The sequence below is a fragment of the Strongylocentrotus purpuratus genome, unplaced genomic scaffold (genome assembly GCF_000002235.5).
Source record: "Strongylocentrotus purpuratus isolate Spur 01 unplaced genomic scaffold, Spur_5.0 spur5_scaffold_9, whole genome shotgun sequence".
Taxonomy (NCBI): Eukaryota; Metazoa; Echinodermata; class Echinoidea; order Camarodonta; family Strongylocentrotidae; genus Strongylocentrotus; species Strongylocentrotus purpuratus.
The window spans coordinates 24,344,757-24,352,527 of NW_022145615.1; positions in this window are offsets into that span (position 1 = coordinate 24,344,757).

Genomic DNA, 7,771 nt, shown 5'->3' on the forward strand with positions numbered 1-7,771 from the left:
CCCCCCCCCCCCGTCCCTCCATCACCACAATCAACCCCAATATGAGATGCAGTTATCATCAAATCCGTGGAAATCATCCATCACTATAGGAACGGATGAATCAATGATGCCCGTTATTATATATGGGGTCGATGACTCAGCTTTGTGATTCTACAATGAGATAACATGCATCTGGGTGACGCCATACATCTATTCCGCGGAGGATTACTTTTTTTTCCACCATGCATATATAGATTATTCTGACTTTTGTGTGTCTAGATGGTTCAACTAGATAATAATCCCGCAGGGTACCATTACACTCAGTCCATATTCTTTGTACAGGCCTTTTTTACTAGAGTCTATTACAACTAACTGAAGAATGAAATCATAAATTTGAGCCTCTTTAACGAACTGCCTGACGCCATTTATCTATTCCTTGAGGAATAGCTCTTTCTACCAAGCATGGATTTGTCTGACTTTAGTCTAGACAGTTCAACTAGATAAAAATCACACTGGATAGTGGATACCAACAAACAGTACATATTCCCTACACCAGCCTTGTTCCTACTGGGGTTTTTTAAAGGTAAAGAACAGTATTAGAAACGCCCCAATTTCAAAAAATGAAATGGAAGCTCTTATTACCAATCACGTGAAAGAATATGTTTTGAATATTACATGATAAAAATTTTGACGGCAAACCGCCTACTAATTGATATATTTGGTAAATTAGTGTATCTCTCGCCTGTTAAGAGATATGAAATGCATGTGTTTGCGCATGTGTGTGTAGTCCCATATACATCTTTCTGTGTACAGTGCTTCTAACTTTATGAAGACTTGGCCAAATTTCTTATCATTTTGATGATTCCAGAACCTTGCAGTACATCTATGCTAGATGATCAACCTTTTCTGATCGATTTCACAACGTTTCTTTCACAATGCAATCGCATGACCATAACTGGTCTTTAGCTTTAAACAAATTTTTTTTAACTTCATATTTCAGACCTTTTAATAAACTGGGTGATACCATAATTTATTCAACAAGGACTAGTTTAGTTAGACCATGCATAGAATTGTTTTGATTTAAATCAAGATAGAAAAAAAATGCTTCCATTAGATTTTTCTTTTTTTAATACCGGACATCGAGCATCAGAAGTGTCTCAGTCACAGTGATACACTGCACTTAATTTTTTTAATGGGAAGCCATTTTAAAGCCAGGCAAAGACAAATCATTTGAATACTTCAGGCAACACTATCATTTATCATCTAGCAGAATCTAGTGTTTGTGAAAATTAATTTTGTGCTTTTGCTTTTAATTTCAATACTGGAAATGAAAATTAATGGTTAAACAACAGAAGTTGAAATTGTACTACTTCTAATTATTGCGTTTATAATGGCCCGAATTCACCAAGGGCGTTTCGCACATAAACCTTGTTTGTTGCGGAACCTCCTTTGTGAATTCGGGCCATTAAGTTTGTGTATACAATGTAAGTGCAACTCCATAATCCCTCAACATTCAAAATGTAATGAGCAAGAATTCACAGTTTACAAGCACCTCTCTAACCCATCGCTTCACCTGTTTCCTCTACATCCCTTTCAACAGGCTTGACGGAGTCTGCTATTCATTTAGAGGATTCAGCGAAAGTATGAATGGCATTCCTGCCGCCTGGCTTCCGTTCAATAGCTCAATTAGAGACCTGCATTCTTGTCAATGATACTATCTCATACGTCACAGAGCCAAGGTTAGATAGGGGTTGATCCAAGTTAAAGGGCTAGTCCACCCTGACATCAGGTCAACAGACCAGGGACCTGTTTCACAAAGCCTTTTTTCAATGACGACAAAAATCAGTGACAAATCTGCTGATAACAAATCAGAAGCAAGGATTTCAGTAGCTTATAACAAAATCTGTCATTTGACACTGATGACAAGTTTTGTGAAACGCCCCCCAGTTCACTAACATATTCAAATTCATGGATGTTTCTTTCCTGTGGACCTAGTGATTAGTTATTCCATTAGCCTGGTATTAATGAATGAACTACAATAATTGGAATCCAGTCTCATAAATTACTTGTTGCTATGTTGGGAAAGCCTCTGGCTTTTTTCATGTTCTCAAGAACAACCTTTGTATAAATAGTATGCATTTGAATTTAAATATGTTAGTAAAACTGGTCAATTTTGAATAATGTTGGTGAAGTTTGAGACAAATAAATTAAGAAAAAGGAAAGTATAAGTTATGAAGAAGCTCTACGATAGGCCATGCTTTGAGTACATGGGTAAAAGAATAGTTTTTAAATTTGGTGTAACAGGTGTAAAGATAGGTTACATGGTGTGAAAAGGGGATGTCCATGATGATAACTACAGATTTAGTTGCACAAGATAAAAATGAAAAGGACATGTGATTAATTCAATCTTGTCACTGCCATGACTGTTAATTTCATGGTTACAAGTCAATCACAACTGAATCATAACCATGGGTAATTCAGGGAACACTACATACTGCATTGAACAATTCCTTCCTCTTTGGAAGCGCATAGAGACGTTATAAGGCCTAAAAAAAAAATGTTGTATTGCCCTTTGCGACCGACCCAAAAATCTGAAAATCTATGGTCGGCATTTAAAAAAAGTTTTTTTGTTAAAACCGTTTTTTAGAATTTTTTGTATTAATGAATAAAAAAATATGTATTTTGTTTGACTTAGGATATATATGCATAAAATCAAATTATTCCAAACAATTTTTATGGAAGCGCATAGAGACGTTATAAGGCCTAAAAAAAAAAATGTTGTATTGCCCTTTGCGACCGACCCAAAAATCTGAAAATCTATGGTTGGCATTTAAAAAAAGTTTTTTTGTTAAAACCGTTTTTTAGAATTTTTTGTATTAATGAATAAAAAAATATGTATTTTGTTTGACTTAGGATATATATGCATAAAATCAAATTATTCCAAACAATTTTCACATTGCTAGTAAGTTTTACAAGTAGTTGAAAACCAACTTCGTCAGCAGGAAAGTATAGAGTGTTGTCTCAACACAACATTGCAAACCATGGATTATTATGAGGTGAAAAAGATATGAATGGAATGATGACGCTGAAACACATGTATTAAAGCATTACAAACTGAGAAATACCAGCCAAAAGAGGATGGGTAAAAAAAATAAAAGCTGAAAAATATCGGCCCACAGAAGGCGACAAAAAAAAAAAGTTTAAAAAAAACAAAACTTTCTGACCGACTGACCCATGTTCTTGCACCTAACGGGCAATACAACAAGTTTTTATTTTAGGCCTAATGTGAAATGCGCTACACAAGAACAGAATATTATTATTATTCCTCACAATCTTTCAGGACACACCAACTCCCGCCAGCCCTTCCCCTACTTCAAATCATCTCTCCTTTTTGATGCAGACTGCCCTCTCCCAAAGGATGTACATGTGATCCGATTCAATGCGTTATTCAAAGAGCTTCACATCTAATCTAGATCAAACACTAAAAATACGTCACATTTGAGTATATGATGCAAACATGACAGTCGTTATCTAATTTATGACATTGCAATGATAATAATGGACGGAACATGTTGCCATCATGAATATCAAAATCTCTGGTATGAATGAGAAAAATTAATCAATGATGATATAAGTGATAAGTAACAATACACACTTTATAACAAAACATTATTAGCTCACAGATTTTCATAACACTCCTGCCCAAACCCCAACCTTCAATCCTTTTACATGTTTTTCCCTTGGGATCAAACAACCAATACTGTCTTTCCCCAAAGGAGGTACATATGATCTGATTCCACGCTTGAAAAGAGCTTTACATCTAATCTAGATCCAACACTCAATCACATAACAGTAACTAGAGTAGGTAGCTCATTGTGCAGGGGGGTGTTTCACAAAGATTCTAAGTTGAACTTATCTCTAAGTTGGACTTAAAAATTATGGAAAGCCGTTAGCATCTTTGAAAATATGTTGTAAAAGTTATTTTGAAAGGCATAAAATGTTGATTCAAATCATTCATATTTTCCATCATCAAGGAGATTTCATGTTCTTGATGTGGAACTTATAAAAAAAAGTCTAAAATACTTGAATTTCTGCTTTTGAATACATTTCATTTTAAGGCTCCAATGGCTGTCCATAATTTTTAAGTTCTACTTAGGATCTTTGTAAAACACCCCCCAGATCAAATAACAAGGTACAGTAGTCATCCAGTTCTTTGGAAAAAGGAAATTGGAAAAGTATCAGTTTAACAAGGGGCTGAGTAACCTCATGCGAACTGATCCTTTCTGATATACCCCTTTTTGTATATATGTTCAAAGCCAAAAGGGCATTAATTCTGTGTTGAAGTATATGCATGAACGACCTTCTGGTTCCAAACAGACGGTATGCTAAAAGGAGTAAGATTCTGCTCAGGAACAGGAAGATAGGTTGTGTTCAGACTATAAGTATATACTTTTTTTCAACCTGTTCACTGCCTACCTTGGATACTTTTGTGATTACATTATTTGTGGTTTGTTATAACTGATTTCCAACAATTTAAATCTAAGTGTCTTATTTGCTATCATATTCATTGGGGTAGTAGAAGGGAAAGGAAAAGTAGTGGTGGCCCTCATGCTATGTATATTGTTTCCTGTTTAGTTGTTTGTTTTTCCTTCTCTTTATTGTTATCATCCTTAATGTACAAGAAAGTATTGTGGCTTGTTATATTTCAGTTTCTTTCCAATTATATTTTCTCCCTCTATTTCTTTGTGGTTCCCCTTCTCTCTCTCTCTCTCTCTAACCGACTTTCACTCTCTCCCCTCTTTCTCTGTCTCTGTCTCCCTCCCTCCCTCCCCCTCTCTCTCTCTCTCTCTCTTTCTCTTTCTCATCATCCCATGATCTCAAATTCATGGTTATACTGTACTCCTGGATCGTGACTGACAGCCTAATGCTGAACAGCAGGCCTTCAAAGAGCGACAGTGACTTACAAATTCTGCTCAGCTGCTTTTCAAAAATCCCACTCCTAAGAACGTTGGGCCCAGAGTGCTCAATTTCTGTAATGCTATACATGATTAGCATACTGCTACTCCTTGCTTGTCCAATAGCCTATTCATACTAAAGGAAATATATATGACACACGTTTAAAGAAACGTCAAATAAAGAATAATCGTATAGCGAAAGGGGTGTACATCTAGTTTTGAAGAGGATACTTGAGATGACAGCTAGCCCATCACACATCTGTACACATTCACAATAGACCCTTCCCAGTAACAGTGTATATGAATTTTTGTACGACATGATGTTCAGAAAATAAAGGGACAATGATTCTTTATTAAGCTTTCATTCAAAACAATGCTCAAATATGCATTTTGTTATGCAATGCTTTTTGTATGACCTTCAGACTAGAAAACTTAAATTAATTATAAATCGTACAACTATACAGTGAATTTTGGAAGTCTGAATGCGAGGTTAATGCACATAGAGTGGCCGATGAGCCAATTTTCACTGTGATTCCTCAGTACAGGGTATGTGCACGAGGATTCCCTTTCAAACTTTAGTCTGGGTTGCTTTGCTCAGGCTGATCTTCTACCTATTGCAGGGAATTACCTTATCTTGCCACATGCGCATGCTAGACAAAACTTGTCAGCAATTTTGGCAGTCCAGCTTTTTTTTTGGTGCTGTCCTGGAAAGAGGAATTCACTATAAATGATTATACATTAAGTCTTCTATGCTCTCCAAATCAGTTACATGTAGTGTGGTTTGTACATTATACAGTCCAAGAGCCTTTGTGACATGAAAAGTGATGGAACATGAAAGAGAAAGAAACAAAAATTGAAGATACAACTATCTACTTCAGATCTAGACCAACAGTATTAGATTTATCTGGTTTCAAAGATATAGTGAGCCCCAATAAAAAGGAAATCTGGTACACCTAAGCTAAGGTGCCCCATCCAATATTAATTCCAACAAAAAAAAGGATGATAATAAAAAATCAACAAAACAAATAAATAATGAGAAAATAAAATAAAATGATAATAATTAATTTATTAGCAAAAAAGGTTTCTCCTTTTTATACATTAATTTTTTGTTTAATGATATCTGTTTTGTTTTTGTGTTTATGTTTGTTATTGTTTTGATTTGTTTTGTGTGCTTAGTTTATTTTTTGTTAGTTTTGCTGAGTTTATTACATTTTTTCTAAAAGTAACACATCCCATAGGCAACACTGAATAAAAAGTCAACACTAATATTTCTAAAATGTCGTACTGCATACTGCGTTGTCATGGAAATGGAATAATATGACATTTATCACATTGTCAGGAAGCTACCATATCAAACTAAAGACTTACCAGTGTCGGATGCTAAGTGGCCACAATTTCCTCGATACTCCAAAGCCAAGATTTATGTTAATGATCATCAAAATGGACACTTCGTGAGTTTCTCAGCTCAGACGTCGTCGTGATGATAACGATGCGGTTTTCAGCACGTTTAAACACGGTTCGACGGACGGTACGAAATCCTTCGCCAGAACTGCAGGCACTGGACGCATGGAAATTACGGTAGATGAATGATGAGGAGCCGGAATCGATGCAGTCTATTGCCCAACTTTCCACGTTGATTTCGTGTCACTATGGACAGTTTGGTTGAACAAAATCACTCACTTGGTGTGGTCGGTTTGAAATATGAAGACCATCTGAACAGCAATGAGTTTTGAAAAAAACTTAAAGAAACAGAATTGGGATTTACTTGAACAAATCGTTGTAATGGTGACTCCTCGTATGTTGTTGTCAATGTATGAGCTCACGATTGTTGCTCAGTGAAAAAAGCAAACGCTGTGTGAAGTTCGCTGAGCGAGTCTAGATTTGATGCGTGCGATTATGAAATCTAAGCATCCCTGCATCTTGATGTGGGGGTGTGGCCGTTGTGACGTTTTGGGATTGGTTGCATAATGAAGTAGGGAATGATAATGATATGATGATGATGGTGATTATGACGATGACAATGGTGATTATGATGATGATGATAGTGCATGATGGTGGTGATGATGAATGATGGTGGTGATGGAGATGATGGTGATGATGATGGTGATCAAGATGACGGTGATGATGATGGTGGTGATGATGAATGATGATGGTGATGATGATGATGGTGATGATGATGGTGGTAATGATGAAAGATGATGACGGTGATGATAGTGATTATGATGATGGTGGTGGTGATTAATTTTAGTGATGAACTGATACCGGAGTGATTGATCGTGATTTAAAAAAAAAGATTTATGAGGATGACGAAATTGATAACTCAATAGCCATTCCATCATTTATTGAAATGTGTGAAATATTACGTAATCCCAACATAATTTTTATGGGACATAATTATAGTTGAATATTTGAATTACCCTTCAGTCCATTTTTGTTGCGGTCGTGTTGATGTAGTTATACTACGGTTGGTATGGACGCGTCCACAGAGTGCAATAAAGGCACACAATCGAAAGCAGACGAACTTGTGTATACTGAGCCAATATGCTGTTCAAAATTAACATTGACTTGCACTCACGTTTTATCACCTGCATGCCCTTGCATGCATTTTAAATTTAAAGTCACAGACATTGTATAATTGTTATTAGCGTCATGCGCTAGTAGCATCGGGAAACTCTCTGACAGGCGCGGATCCAGGATTTCTTAGGGGAGGGGGCCCAACTTTTTTTTTTTTTGCTCCCGAAAATTTGAAAATCGCGCCGGCCGAAAAGTCGCTCAGTGGGGGGGGGGGGGGGGGGGGGGGGGGGGGGGGGGGGGGGGGGGGGGGGGGGGGGGGGGGG